Source organism: Patella vulgata, chromosome 3 (assembly GCF_932274485.2).
Source record: "Patella vulgata chromosome 3, xgPatVulg1.2, whole genome shotgun sequence".
Taxonomy (NCBI): Eukaryota; Metazoa; Mollusca; class Gastropoda; family Patellidae; genus Patella; species Patella vulgata.
This window is the reverse complement of record NC_065881.2, coordinates 51,519,929-51,536,025: the sequence shown is the minus strand read 5'-3', so window position 1 is coordinate 51,536,025 and position 16,097 is coordinate 51,519,929. Positions and strand designations below refer to the sequence as shown.

At 33.9% G+C, this 16,097-nt stretch overlaps 1 protein-coding gene across 2 annotated transcripts in view; it reads left to right on the top strand.

Moving 5' to 3' along the window:
- LOC126815601 (AT-rich interactive domain-containing protein 5B) overlaps positions 1–16,097 on the top strand; it is a 40,278-nt gene that overhangs the window by 13,467 nt on the left and 10,714 nt on the right. The window lies entirely within an intron of this gene.

Sequence of the window (16,097 nt, the reverse complement as noted above, 5' to 3'; positions counted from 1 at the left end):
AGCCTGGGTCAAAGTTGAAAGGTTACAGACTTGTACCTAATGCAAAAGGCAACAGGAATTTTAAAAAATAATAATAATTTGATGGATCATTTTTAATTAAATGATATATAACACCCTGTATAATCTGTCAGATAATTATAATAAAGCAGCATAATTTATTAGTTCTGAGGAAACCTGTACAAGGTAGCCCACTTTTGGAATCCGACGTCAGGTTAGATATTCCTGAATATCCTGTTTAATATATACAGGACTATATAAAATATCAGAATCTGAACAATTATTGATACAATACTTAAAGTATTAGTATAAAATATAACATCAATGATCCAAAATGGCATGAATATAACTCTGTTTATGATAGAGTTTTGTAATTAATACCCCTAGACATATGTATATCTGTATTGTTTATATTTCAGTACATAAAAAAATGGAAATATTTGTTATACTAATATTTCGAATTAAAGTATTCGTTATTATTAAATTTTAATGTATTTATTGTTTCTTTCTATATTAAAATCTTGAAATTAAAACTCAAGTCAAGACATCGCTTCTTCCATTAATATCATATAAACTAGCAGTATATACAAATTAAGCCCTGGCACTCTTATAACCTGTGTAAATTTCAAATAATAAATTTATGTTAATCTAGAAATTTATTGAAATATTTGTATTTTAATATTTAGTGAAGTGTGAAATTCCATATTGTACTGTATATAGTCAATCCCCCTCATGATGTGAGGACAAATATGGTTTTCGAAATTATAGCCCACTGTCACATCTGTGTTAGATTTTCTAATTATATAGATATATGGATGGAGTATTATATTAGAGACGATGACCTTTGAACTTGAAATGTCAGAAAAGCAAAGCAATTACAGAATGTTATATGATAGATTGAAATCACTAGGACATTGTTTATTACATGTTATCTTATGTACATTTATATATTAGTATAAGTCACTTAATTAGCCCAAGGTGTAAAACTTTGTGGGTTTTAATAGCTAAACTATGATGGCTTAGAAAAGGCACTGAAATTGCACTACTTGTATTTCAGAACAAAATAACACAATATAATTAATTTTGGCTTTATTTTGAAATATGTGAGATTTTTTGAATACTTGTATTTAGAATCCTATTATTGTTGTGCAACAGTACAATAAAATACTGGTGAAACAAAGGCTAAATCAAGACTTTATAGGTCAGGATAAAATTAACAAATTTGATATATTTATTTGCATATGTAGCTTTATTTGTAATATATAATATAAAACAATGTTTTTTCCTACTAAATAATATACATACAATAAATATATTTGAACAATTTCGAATTCTTGATTCAGGATGTCAAATCTATTTTAGTGTTGGCTTCTAGAACATTTCATCATTTAGCTGGAACAATGGTTGGACCTGGATTTTCAAGGCTGAAATGGTTGGACCTGGATTTTCAAGGCTGATTGGCTGAAATGGTTGGACCTGGATTTCCAAGGTTGAATTGCTAAAGCTGTTAGATAGAAGATAAATGTAATGGAGTTTAACATCCTTCCATGTGCTAATAAAAATAGACATTTGCCAAGCAGTGTGCATATGCAGAACATTTTGCCTGTGAAGGCATTTCCGCCGAATCTTCATCAAATTTTGTGTGCACACCAATGTGTACAAGGGACCTCAGCTTTTTCATCACATCCGAACAAGTAGATGCTGTTCCTTGTCAGGTCTACCGTTCTGCACCACTGACAAGAGGAAACCATGGCGCAAAATTCAAAAGAACTTTCTCGGCCAACACCAGGATGGAACCTGGGAACTCCTGGCTAGTGAGCCAGTATTTTACTCTATGAACCACCATGGCTCCAGGGTAGATGGCTCCAACGGCCATCAACCCAGTGGTTTAAATACAAAATGTGTAGCTATATGAACTCCTCAGTTCTAAAAAGAGTAAGCATATCATATCCATGTTTTAGGAGTATGTTTATGTGCCATTTTAAGCAATATACATCACTTGCAAACTACATTATTGTGAAAGATGAATCTCTATTAGGAATATCAGTTCAATTCCCTTCAATATTTACAAAAATATGTGGAATTGAAATTTCATCGATCTAGGCAACTTGAGCGCAACAAAACGCCACTATCTTTTATCGGTAGCAGAGAAACCTGGTGGGCCGGGTTTAAATCCAATTGAATACTAGCCGGACGATTATCTAGCGTTGGTATTTTGATTTTGGTTTCATAATTAAATGTTAATTAATCAACCTGAGTACAGGTAGATATTAGTGTGTAGTAAGCAGTGAGAAATTGGATACTTTTAGCAGACATGCAAATGGTGCATCATGACTTTAAGAATGATTACAATATAATTATAATAATGTAATATAATTATTTTATAATATTATGTCTTTTTATATTGATTATTGGAGAATTGTAGTGCTGGTAATACATACATGTAACAGAATTAATTAAGATATTGACTTCATCCATTTAAAATCAATTGTAAATGCATTTATTTTACATGTGCTTCACACCAGAATATCCTTCAAAAAATACATGAAGATGCTTATATATGATCACAATATGTCTGTGCATTGCAAATACAGTTTGCAATGGCGAGAATATAGAGGAAAATATTGATTGATACTACACAGAAATTATCTCAGTCTTCTCACAACCAATAAATCAAAATTATTTTAGATTTCATTTAATGAAATATCAAATAACAGAATACATGTATATAATTATGAATAATAAAGGTCTCTAAACGGAATCCTTTGCAAACTACATATACATGTACAATATTGTGAAAGTTGAATCACTTAAAAGAATATCAGTCCAAAAATAGTTCAGTTCTGTTCAATATTTCTGTTGAGTTGAAAATTTATCAACATTCTGCATCATTTACCGAATATATAAACAGAATATGGTCAAAAGCTGGGCCAGCTGCATTCCACTCGAAAATCTTTTGATGGGTCTCTTTTTAATCCAGTTGAATCCAAACTGGGAGATTACAATGTATCTACTGTTAATAATTTGTTTTCTTGATTACCCCAAGGAGTTTTAAAACAAGAAATTATAAGTACCATTGGTAATTATCTAGAAATGCTACAAAAAGGACAGTAACGGACACCTTCGATGTGCTCCATTTCCAGAAATTCCTCTTTGTGTTGAGCTGTTTTCGAGGGTTTTTTTACGCCCACATTTTCATGTGGACGTATTGTCATCGCCCCTGTCCGTCCGTCCACAATTAGTTTTTGGACACTCTACAGGTCACAATTCTTGAAATATAGGTTTATCTCCAAAAGATCTTGGTTCCTTTCGATATTGGCATGTATCAGATCAAAACTTTGTGGATTATGGCCCCTGATTGTACAAAAAATCACGTTTTTAGCTTGTGGACACTCTAGAGGTCATAATTTTCATCGAATTTTGATGAAACTTAAAATATATCTTTATATCCCAAATATCTCAGTCCAATTCAATATTTGCGCATTTCAGATCATGTCTAGTCATTCTGATGGTACAAAAAACCAAGGTCCCGTGTACACATTGGCGTGCAAGTAAAAGATCCCTTGGCAGTTGGAATTTGATATACATGTAAGAGTAGGCCGTAGCGCCGCTGCCCGGGCAAAATTTCCCTCATAGCACACTGTATGGCGTATATTCTTCATTAGCCCAGTTCGGAGCAGAACTGTAGGACGTTAAACCCCATATCATTTCATTTCATTTCATTTCATTTCATTTCATAACTTCCTGGATTATGACCCCTGATTGTTCGGAAAATCGCTTTTTTTTTTTAGCTTGTTCTCTATCGATCTCTTGCAAAATGTGGGCATATGTTGCCTGAAATTAGAATCTTTAAAAGGAACACCAGTCCAAAAATGGTTCAATTCCAATCAGTTTTTACAATGAAACATGTACCAAGGGTATGATATGAATTGAACACTTGTCAACATATGGCATTTTCTGCAGTAAATCTAAACTGGATAAGGTCAAAAGCCAGCACCATGTGTAATCTTCGCTAAAATCGTTTAATTATCCTCTTCTTATTCTGATTGAATCCAAGCCGGGAGATTATCTATCATAGATATTTTAATTTTGTTTTGTTAATTAAATATTAAAGAAACTATAATAATTCAGAAATAATGAAAACTTAATATTTTGAAAATTTCAGTCAAATTACTTTATTCTGTGCAATATAAGGAATGTTTGAGTGTGATGAAATGAATGTTTGAAGTTTGACAAGTATTATCTCTGATGATTGCAAGAGAATTGCCAATCGTTGGCAGAAGGTAGCACAGGTTATATTCTGGATTGTCAAGTACCATTGGCATGATAATTAACAAAGTCTCTATTGTCAGTCCTTTTATCGACAGGTCCGTGAGTGACTTTATGCATTACCGGAAAATTTTGGTTTGGTCGCCCATATAAGACTTTTTAACATCTAATCCACTCAATATCCAAGTCATCTGATAATTTATAAAATATTTGACATCCAAAAAATGCCCGACAATAGGCAAATTCAGCAACATTTGAAGCCAAAAAGGCTGGCAAAAGGCAACTTCAACATTTGAAGCCAAATAATGCCAGACAATAAGAAAATTGAGCAGTCACATAATGCTTCTTTAAATAATCAATGTGAGTACGTCTGAAAAATACAAATGACAGATTTTAATAAGTTTATTTTATAATCTTTTAGAAAGCTTTTTACAAACTAAGCATGTATAATGAATTATTCTTAGATTTTAAATATTCATATTTGAGATCAAACAAGCTTTGTTTTTTGTAGCCGAGCAAGATTCATTATAAATCAAATTGTACTTTTTATACGCTCACTTTTTCATGTGGATGTATATTGTCGTCGTCCCTATCCGTCCACAAGTTGTTTGAGGACACTCTACTGGTCACAATTTTTATCCGATTTTGACAAAACTTGAAACATATGTCTATCTCCCAAAGATCTCGGTTCCTTTCGATATTGGCATGTATCAGACCATAACTTCATGGATTATGGCCTCTGATTGTACGAAAAATCACATTTTTAGCTTGTGGACATTCTTAGAGGTCACAATTTTAATCCGATTTTGATGAAACTTTGAATGCATGTTTATGTCACAAAGATCTTGGTTCCTTTCGATATTCGCACATATCGGATCGTAACTTCCTGAATTATGGCCCCTGATTGTACGAAAAATCGCATTTTTAGCTTGTGGTCCCTCTGGAGGTCACAATTTTTATCTGATTTAAAAAAATGTTTTGGTATATCACCATTACACCCTAATGATAGTTGAGGTCGAATTTCGTGAAAATCGGACCAAAACTGCCGAACAAAATGGCCACCCATTGTACGCAAATAGTGTAAAATATGGTATATCAAGGTTGTGGACCCTCTAGAGGTCACAATTTTCATCCAATTTTGATAAAACTTGGAATGCATGTTTATCGCACAAAAATCTTGGTTCCTTTTGATATTCGCACATATCGGATCGTAACTTCCTGAATTATGGCTCCTGATTAGACGAAAAATCATGCTTTTAGCTTGTGGTCCCTCTAGAGGTCACAATTTTTATCCAACTTAAAAAAAAACCATGTGAGTTCGAATTTCCTGAAAATCGGACCAAAAATGTCAGACAAAATGGCCCCCCTTTTACGCAAATAGTGTAAACATCTGGTATATGAAGGTTGTAGACCTCCTAGAGGTCACAATTTTGATCCGATTTTGATGAACCTTGAAATGCCTGTTTATAACCAAAAGATCTTGGTTCCTTTTGATATATTCGCACATATCGGATCGTAACTTCCTGAATTATGGCCCTTGATTGTACGAAAAATCGCGTTTTGAGCCTGTAGTCCCTATAGATGTCACAATTTTTATCCAATTTAAAAAAAAAACCTGTGAATATATCACAGTTATACACTAATGATGGTTGAGTTTGAATTTCGTGAAATTCGGACAAAAACTGACGGACATAATGGCCACTCCTTGTACGCAAATAGTGTAAAAATATGGTATATCTAGGTTGTGGACCCTCTAGAGGCCACAGTTTTTATCTGATTTGGATGAAACTTTGAATATATGTTTTTATCATAAAGATCTGTTCCTTTTGATAATCACACATATCCGAACGTAACTTCCTGGATTACGACCCCTGATTGGTCGAAAAATCTCATTTTTAGCTTGTGAATTCTCTAGAGGTCACAATTTTTTTTTCGATTTTAAAAACTGTTTAGATATATCACCATTCCACCATAATGAAGGTTGAATTGGAATTTCGGGAAAATCGAAATGAAAGTGCCCGACAAAATGGCCGACCTTTGTACGTAAATTGTGTATAAGTATGTAATACAAAGGTTATGGACCTTCTAGAGGTCACAGTTTTTATCCGATTTTGACGAAATGTAAAAGATATCTTTATATTCCAAAAATCTGAGTTCCTTTTGATATTTGTGCATATCAAACCATAACTTTCTGGATTATGGCCCCTGATTGTACAAAAAATCGTTTTTGTTTTTAGCTTGTGCTCTATCCATCTCTTGGGGTGTATCGTGCCTGGCAGCCGCTGGTTCTTTTTTAATACACTTACTTCAAATCAACCAGAAAGTAATTGAATAATAGAGCTGAGTAGCAGTGGTATGAGTAAGCTAGCTTTACTTATAGCCAAATAGAGGAAACAAACAGGTCCAAAAGAAATCTAATTTATAAATTTGGGGACAATTGAGCAGCAGCAACAAGTGAAATATTTGCATGATAATAAGTATGTGTTAATTATGTGATTGAAAAAGTATGTATCGTTTATCAACCAAAATAAATCAATATGTTTACACTGCATATCTCATTCTCTATATTATATACTCAGTCTTTATTCTAATTGACATGTGCCCTTAAAATGGGTAGTTTGTGCGGGTGGACAGGTCTACAGTTATCTCTTCTTAAGTCAAAATCTGATTTTCCTTCCTATATGTGGAGATCAACTTTCTGCTGTGATTAATTGAATATTACTTAGAAGTTATATTACAATGTATTCATATTTGTTAAGTTTTCACCATGTTTCTTTTCTTATGTATTAATATATATCTTTGATCAACTTTGATTTGGACCTTGTTATGACTTGTCTCTCTAATACTTCTAAATGATATGTCTGCTTTATATGTGTGGAATGACTTCCTAATTTATTTGTAAATATTTTAGTCTGACATTTTGTAGGTTGCTGACTATCAGCTTTATTGATTCGAAGAATTGTGTCTTTTTAAAATTTGATTTATTTTACCAAATTTTAAAAAAATATATTCTAAACTTTTTTAGCTGATACCAATTTGATGATTTAATGTAGATTTGAGCTATTTATGAAAGAAATCATTTTGTGTAATACATGTATTGTGACTCATCTAAATGTTATTATTGAAAATATTTAACTTATAACATGTGTCTGTAGACCACACAAATACAATGATATAACTCATTACTCATGAGTTGCTTTAATTACTAGTGCATAATACACATATATCCACTATATACTTTAATTACTAGTACATAATGCACATATATTCACTATATAATATAATTACTAGTACATAATACACATATAATGAATATATGTGTATTATATACTAGTAATTAAAGTAAATATATAACATGAGTAATGAGTTATAATATTATTCTAAAACAAATACATACAAATGAGTAACGTGAGTTATGATATTATTCTAAAACAAATACATACAAATAAAGGTGATATGATTACATTCATATGAATGACCTTAGAATCATAAATAAACACAAATATCAATCGGATATTAACTTTAGCCGCTAGAGTGTCCAGAAGCAATTGTGGACATCGGACGGACAGATGCAACGACAATATACGACCACATTTCAATGTGGGTGTATAAAAACGCAATTTTTCATACATCAGCTGCCATAATCCTTGAAGTTATTGTCTGATACATGCCAATTTCAGAAGGAACCAAGATCTTTGGGAGATACATCTATATTTCAAGTTTCGTTAAAATCGGATAAAAATTGTGACACTGTAGAGTGTCCACAAACAAGATGTAAAAGGACTGACGGACAGGAGTGACGAGAATATACGTCCACATGAAAATGTCAGCGTATATTGTCGTCGCCCCTCTCCGTCTGTCCATTTTTATACGATTTTGACAAAACTCAAAATATAGGTCTATCTCCCAAAGATCTTGGTTCCTTTTGATATTGGCATATATCGGTCCATAACTTCATAGATTATGGCCCCTGATTGTACGAAAAATCACGTTTTTAGCTTGTGGACACTCTAGAGGTCACAATTTTCATCTGATTTTAATGAAACTTGAAATGCTTGTTTATCACCCAAAGATGTTGGTTACTTTCGATATTTATGCATATCAGCTTGTAACTTCCTGAATTATGGCCCCTGATGTACGGAAAATCGTGTTTTAAGCTTGTGGCCCCTCTAGAGGTCTGAGTTCGAATTTCATGAAAATCGGACCAAAACTGCCGGACAGAATGGCCGCCCCTCGTGTATATATGATATATCAAGGTTGTGGACACTCTAGAGGTCACAATTTGGATCCGATTTTTATGAAACTTGAAATACATGTTTATAACCCAAAGATCTTGGTTCTCTTTGATAACCACACATATCAGATCAAAACTTCCTGAATTATGGCCCTTGAGTGTACGCAAAAGCGGGTTTTTAATTTGTGGTCCCTTTAGAGGTCACAATTTTTATCTGATTGAAAAAACGTTTGAATATTTCACTGTTACACCCTAATGATGGCTGAGTTAGAATTTTGTGAAAATTGGACCAAAACTGCCGGACAAATTGGCAGCCTCTCGTACACAAATAGTGTAAATATATCGTATATAAAGGTTGTGGACCCTCTAGAAGTCATAATTGTGATCCAATTTTGATGAAACTTGAGATATATCTTTATAACCCAAAGATCTTGGTTCCTGTCGATTTTCGCGCATATCAGATCGTAACTTCCTGAATTATGGCCCTACGAAAAATCGCTTTTTGTTTAGCTTGTTCTCTATCCATCTCTTGCAAAATGTGGGTATATCCTGTCTGGCACCTGGCAGCCGCCGGTCCTGCATTATTTTCAAGCTTAGTAATTTAATTAGGTTTTTTTTAGTCCCAAGCCCAGATCTGACAAGGAGTAGGGTTTCCTGCCCAACCTCATGGATTTTCTCCGGGTCCTCCGGTGTACTCCCACTGCGAATTACTAAAATTAAAATGCTGAACTCCAATAAAGTAATATTATATAATTTGTCTATGAGTTAGAATGGTGAGACTAAAAAGACATTGCAGAATTTTGCTGTGACATTTATAAATAAATATAGCATTCTTGGTGAAGGTAAAATGGAATAACAATTATGAATAATATTTATGTGTATTATGTCAGTGACTTCTAATCTATTTGTATTGTACATGATAATGACTAAAGATGATTGCTCTTAAATCATGATAAATGACCAGTGGTCAAACCAAACTTGTCTGTGAGGAAACCGCTTATTTTCCATTTATTAGTAAACTATTTCAATGATTAGATCATATCATCTTGTATATTTATTTCTACTGGATTGAGACAACCAGCATTACATAAGACTGAGTCTTGACAGATTGCCAAAACACTACTAAAAGAGAAAATATCTTGATTGTACTTGTAAACTCCATGCACATGGTTTTCTACACAGAAATTCATATTACAAGTAATTGGCATCGCAAGAACAGATGGGACTATTTTGTATGCAAAATGCAAACATTGTATTATTTCATCAGTGATATTAAATTATTATCGTACTTTCAAACACAACTTAAAAACAAAATGGCTAGAAATGGCAGCCGCTGGTTATTTCTTTTTGTCTTACAGTCATGATAATTGATTTAGGTGATTTATATGAAGAATGAGAATAGTATTTTTTTTAAAAATTACCTTATTTATATTTTATACTAATGATGGATAAAAATATTCACAAAAATGTCTTGACATTTAAAATTATTACTTTTAATATGTCCTTTCTGTAAATTTTTTAAGTTTCAAGATAAAATGTATTTACCACAAATATGCATATATTAGCAATATTTCCTCCACTTGTGAGACAAGGAGGGAACAAGGAAAGACAAACTATAGGGTGTTTAGATACAATAAATCTATCTATCTATCTATTAAAAGGAGAAATGTCTTGTGTATATAATCAGAGCAATCCCAGATTTATTGCAGTAAATAAAACTAGTTTATTTGGGGTGAACGAATCTTACAAACCTTTATCTCAGCCTAGTGCAAAATGGAATTAAATGAAATGGGGTTTAAAGTCCTACTGTTCTGCTCCGACTGGACGAATGACTTGCATACACCATACTACGAGGGGAATTTTGCCCGGACAGGAGCTCTACAGTTCACTCTTATATCGACTTCCTACAGTCAAGGGTACTTTTACATGCACCCCAATATGTACACGGTACCTTTGTTTTTTGTCCCATCTGAACGCTTACCCAGCGTAGTGCAACTGGGCTGACACTTTATAATATACTATTCAAAAAAAGTAGGGGATATTTGATTTTTAAGTGTTATTAAAGTCACCTAATGAAACTGACGAAGAAACAAATGACAAAATGAAATGAAGTTCACATTCATCGATTTATTCCAAATGATCGTTAGACTAAGTAAGGCACAGACTGACCATTATAAGGGTAAAATGATACCCGGGGTCAAACAGCAAAGTTACCACAGCATCACAACCAAGTCAGTAACGGGTAAATCCTCCTCTGTTTGCCAAACAAGCATTGATCCGACGTGGCATACTCCTAATGAGACGTCTAAGGTCATTTTGGTCCAGATTGTCCCATTCCTGTTGCAACGCAGCAGCAAGTTCTTGGACATTGGCAGGACGTTGTTGACGTTGACGTAACCTCTGTCCAAGCATGTCCCAGACATGCTCGATGGGGGAGAGGTCGGGACTCAGTGCTGGCCAAGGTAATGTGGTGATGTTCTGTTGTTGGAGGTAACCTGTAACGATCCTGGCCCTGTGACATCTTGCGTTGTCATCCTGGAAGATGAAACGGCGGCCATGACGTCGTGCGAACGGCACAACATGGACTGCCAAGATGTTGTCCCGGTAGTACTGGCCTGTAACACGCCCTGCAACAACATGTAAAGCTGTTCTTCCAGCAACAGTGATGCCTCCCCACACCATAACAGAACCACCCCCAAATCGATCATGTCTGATGACGTTAACGTCTTGGAAGCGCTCGTTTCGACGACGCCACACCCTCCTACGTCTGTCCAAAAAATCAACAGTGAACCTTGACTCATCTGAAAACATCACATTGCTCCAGCGTCGATTATCCCAGTGTTGACGATCCCTACACCAACGACGTCTTGCCTGAATGTGATGATCTCTCAAACAAGGGATCACGCAAGGACGTCGGGCGCAAAGGTGCCCCCTATGCAGTCGATTCCGAATCGTCTGGCCACTCACTCTCACACCAGTGTCTGTTTGAAGACGAGCGCTGATCTGATTTGCTGTGATGACACGATTTCTCAAGGCCAAGGTACGGATAAATCGATCCTGGGCTTGAGTTGTCGCCCTTGGTCGACCTGAGCGTGGTCTGTCCTGTACAGATTGTGTATCACGGTATCTGGACCATAGCCTGCTTATGACAGACTGAGAAACATTCATCGTCCGCGCCACAACCGCCTGTGTTGTGCCGATCTGTAGCATGCCAAGGGCACGTAACCTTTCATTTTGGGTAAGCCGATGCATATCAAAATTTGTTTTCTGGTCACTAAAACAATTAAACTGATGTTTCCACCCTGGAATTCAATGCCACAATGACTGTAACATTCAAAGTCAGAGTCGTGCAAATCTTGGGTTGGACCCCCATGATGATCCCAAGCATCACCTGCATTCCATGCGGTAGCTATTGGTGCGTTTGGGCGTCACATGTAACTGGAAATGTTTCTTCTGTTAGGTTCTATAGTGACTTTTTTCGTAGTCATTTGCATATTTTAGTATTATGCCCCCAAAATCAAATATCCCCTACTTTTTTTGAATAGTATACTTAATCTAAGTGGGGTTACACTCGGCAAACCTCGGCAGATTCTTTTACTCTACATCTAGCCTTGGCTGTATGATGGTAAGTGATATGTAACTACGCCTAAACAATTTTGATGCGGCAACGGTTTACTTATTAGGAAAACTTGCCGCTTTTAAAAAGAAGTTATCGAAATTGTGTCATTCGAAGCGTGTGTAGAATTTTTATTGCAAAGTTGTCCTTGTTTGAAGAAAATCGGATAAACTTGAAAGAAAAACAGCTTCAGACTTTGAAACATTTGTATGATAAAACATTCTTCAAAGGCGTCGTCATGGGCGGACTTCGTCATACAGCCGGGGCTAGATGTAGGGTACTGGAATCTGCTGAGGTTTGCCGAGGGAGTGGGGTTGGGCATAACCCTCCTTATTTCACACTGTCTAAATGCCTGCATAACCAAAGCTATATACTTGTCAAAGTTATAGTATTGATTATCAAGTCACTCATACAATTGAAGAACAAAATTCCTTTAATGAGTTGTATAATCCTGTTACCCAAATCTAACAATCATATTTTTCTTCTCAATATTTCAAACTATACTTTTGTTACAAGATAAACAGACTATGTGGCTAAAAGTTTGGCATTTGATTTACATTCTGAAATCCACTTTTATTTACAGTGTCTTGTGAAATATGAGACTTTGTGTATGCTAGGGTAAAAGTACTGCTCAGGTTATATAAAGACATTTACCAGAATCTAAATTGAAAATATTGTAAAAATATGGGTGAAAAGTTGTGTAAAGACCTTGAAAATATATCCTAATATTAACATTATGTTAACAATATGTTGTTAGATTAGGAAGTGATATCTAAAACAAGGTTTCATAATAATATCTCTAACAATAAAAAATTTATCTGCATAAAAGTATATACATGTATGTCAAGTTAGGATGATTTATAGAAAAAAAAATGTTTGAGATCTATCCTTCTAAATGAGTTATTTTATCATAAAAGTAACATTTCATTATGCACTCTAGTGCTAAACTACTGTTTGTGACGCATATTTTTGTATGTTGTTAGCTTTTATTATTCAGTTGATTTTAATGATTATTCAAATATATATTACTCAGTATTGTTGGTCTTATTGCATTTTATAGTGATTAACTTTGACTGCAGAAAAGCTAAATACTTAATTAGTGGGTTCATTTACTCTATTATATTAATTAGCAAGACTACAATGATATGTAATAGTCAGTATTAACTTTAGATAATAATAAATAAATCAAACTAGATAATGATCCAAGATGGCGGTACTTTCTACCTGTAATGACCGACTACCAACTAGTGAATTGATTATTTTGAAGAAGACGAAACATGTGTTGCGGTACCCTGAATTCATCATATACACTTCCCATTAATTTAATTCCATTGATTTTCTCTACATGTAGTTATATTAGTTTAGATGAGGCACACCACCTCAAGTTTCGCCTCTAGTGACAAGCCTTACTCTGTTCACAAAATGTCAAATATTGTATAGGTTAATTACATTTCTTTTGTATTCTACTAAATGAAAAAATAAAAAAGATATTCTACAGTAAAAATAATAAATAATATATAATGTATGACGAAAGGAGATGGAAGGGAACTATAATATAGTTTATTATGGCATTGAATCAAATAAATCAATAAATGACTATTGTTGTCAATAAATAAATGAAAGACTATACTTATTCCTGTAGAAAGATTTAACAATTGCTACCAGGCCTACCAGTTTATATTAAAGATAGCCAATATTATAAAGCATTATATGTCAAGGATATATTTTATAAAAAAATGATTACGGTATTATATTGATTTTTTTATGTTATTAGTTTAGTGAATTAAGAAAAATATGCTAAGGCGAGAAAACCCAGGTATCATATATATTGATGATATTATCTACTTATTGAATAACCTATATATTTATTATGGTATATCAAAATGCTAAGATTATTGATTATTTTATTTGACCAAATAATAAATTTAAAGAACAATCAATCATAAATTAAATATAAACTTCAAAAGAAAGAGTAATGTTTTTAATTATGCAAGTTCACAATATATGATTTTTAGCTTTTTAAAAATGAATTTAACAAATTTTGTAGATTTGGATTAATGTTTGACATATGTTTGAAAATAAGATTAATTGACATATAATTAAGTATGAAGTGAAAGTTTTTATGTTGTAAAGTACTATAAAGCTGTATAGAGTTGTTGTAATATGGGTCAGGTTGTATTGTAATGTCAACATATGATAGTTTCATTATGCTTAAATACCACATCTTACTGTAAAACTTCTAAAACTCCACACTGTAGTCATATACCTTCAGATTTAATCAATCTCAGCTTTGTTGTGTTTGAAGCAGACATCTTTTTAGAAATTGTTTTAGAAATTCCTTAAAAGCATTTTCTTAATATTTTTCAGGGGGTACATGAATATTATATTTTGGGGTATTTCATATTGCAGTTGTACATATAGATATCCGGTGTGATTCTATAACAATTCACAATCCAAGTTGTATCCCAATATTGCAGTATATCAGGGTGTAATTGCATAGATAATATAATCTCTGAATGCCCCTTGTTCACTGTAATACCAAATCACAAAACAGTTTTCTTATGTTCACTCTAAGAAAAGGGGAAGTGAAAAATTGTCACTTAAAATATCATTTGGTCATTGATTGTACTGTTAGGCAGACCTAAATAATTAATTCACAGTTAAAATTATTTACATACATTTATTGTTTTGATGCAGTCAAAAATATATATAGTAAGTGTAGAAAAGAATAAAGCTTCTGTTGTACATAAAGTTTTAAGTCATTAAAAATGTACAATATATTTGTATCTCTCTCTATATATATATATATAAATCATTCTGTCATGACGTAAATGATTTCTGGGATGTAAATTTAAATAGGATAAAAATAGCTCCATGCAGGATATTCTTATAGGTTATTATTATATAAGGATATATGCTTTCAAAAAATCAGTTCATTTTCCTAGTGTTATTAATCATGTATGTTTCATGTTTTAAAAGGGGAGTTGGGTGGCTGAATGGTTAGCACGTGCGCGCTGTACCATAAAGTCTGTCATTGAGTCAACTGGCGTGGTTTCGAATCCCCGGTTGTACGTGACAAGGAGTAGGGTCGCCTGTCCAACCTCGTGGGTTTTCTCCGGGTCCTCCGGTTTCCTCCCACTGCTAAAGACCCCTACGCGCAAGCGAATTATTGAAATAAAATTAAACCATGTGTTAGTCCCAAAATGACCTAGTTTGTGTCGAGTGGACGTTAAACCCCATCTCTCTCTCTCTCTCTCATGTTTTAAATGTTCTCTTTATAGTTGGGGGTCGGATGGTCGAATGGTCAGCACATGCACGCTGTATCATAAGGTCTGTCATTCAATCAACTGGCAGGGTTTCAATTCCCCGGTTGTATGTGGTGACAAGGAGTAGGGTTGTCTGTCCAAACTCGTGGGTTTTCTCTGGGTCCTCCGGTTTCCGCCCACTGCTAAAAACCCCTAGGCGCAAGCAAATTATTGAAATAAAATTGAACCATGTGTTAGTCCCAAAATGACCTAGTTTGTGTCAAGTGGACATTAAACCCCATTTTTCTCTCTCCCTCTTTATAGTAGATCATTAATGTAGACTTATATATAACAGTTTATATGTATTTTCTAACTTATTCCTAATAGTGGGTGTAACAGTTCATTGATTATGATGTATCTTATATCATTATTCTACCAACTTCGGCTAGGCCGAAAATTGAATCGCTAAAATCTCGGTTCATAGTGGATCAATTTGACTGAAATTTTCAGCAAATTCCCTTTTATCTAATTTCTAACTATTATAGTGAGAACTGCTATCTCTTTATCTAATCTCCCGTAATGTATCTTTAATACTAAGCGACGTTTTGATGAGGATGCTCTCGTCTTTGTCAAGCAAATGACTGACGGCATTTATAACTGGCTGCATTAGCTGATTATGCAAACAATCGAAACAAAAATCAAAATCTCAGAATAAAGATTATAACACTCTATTATT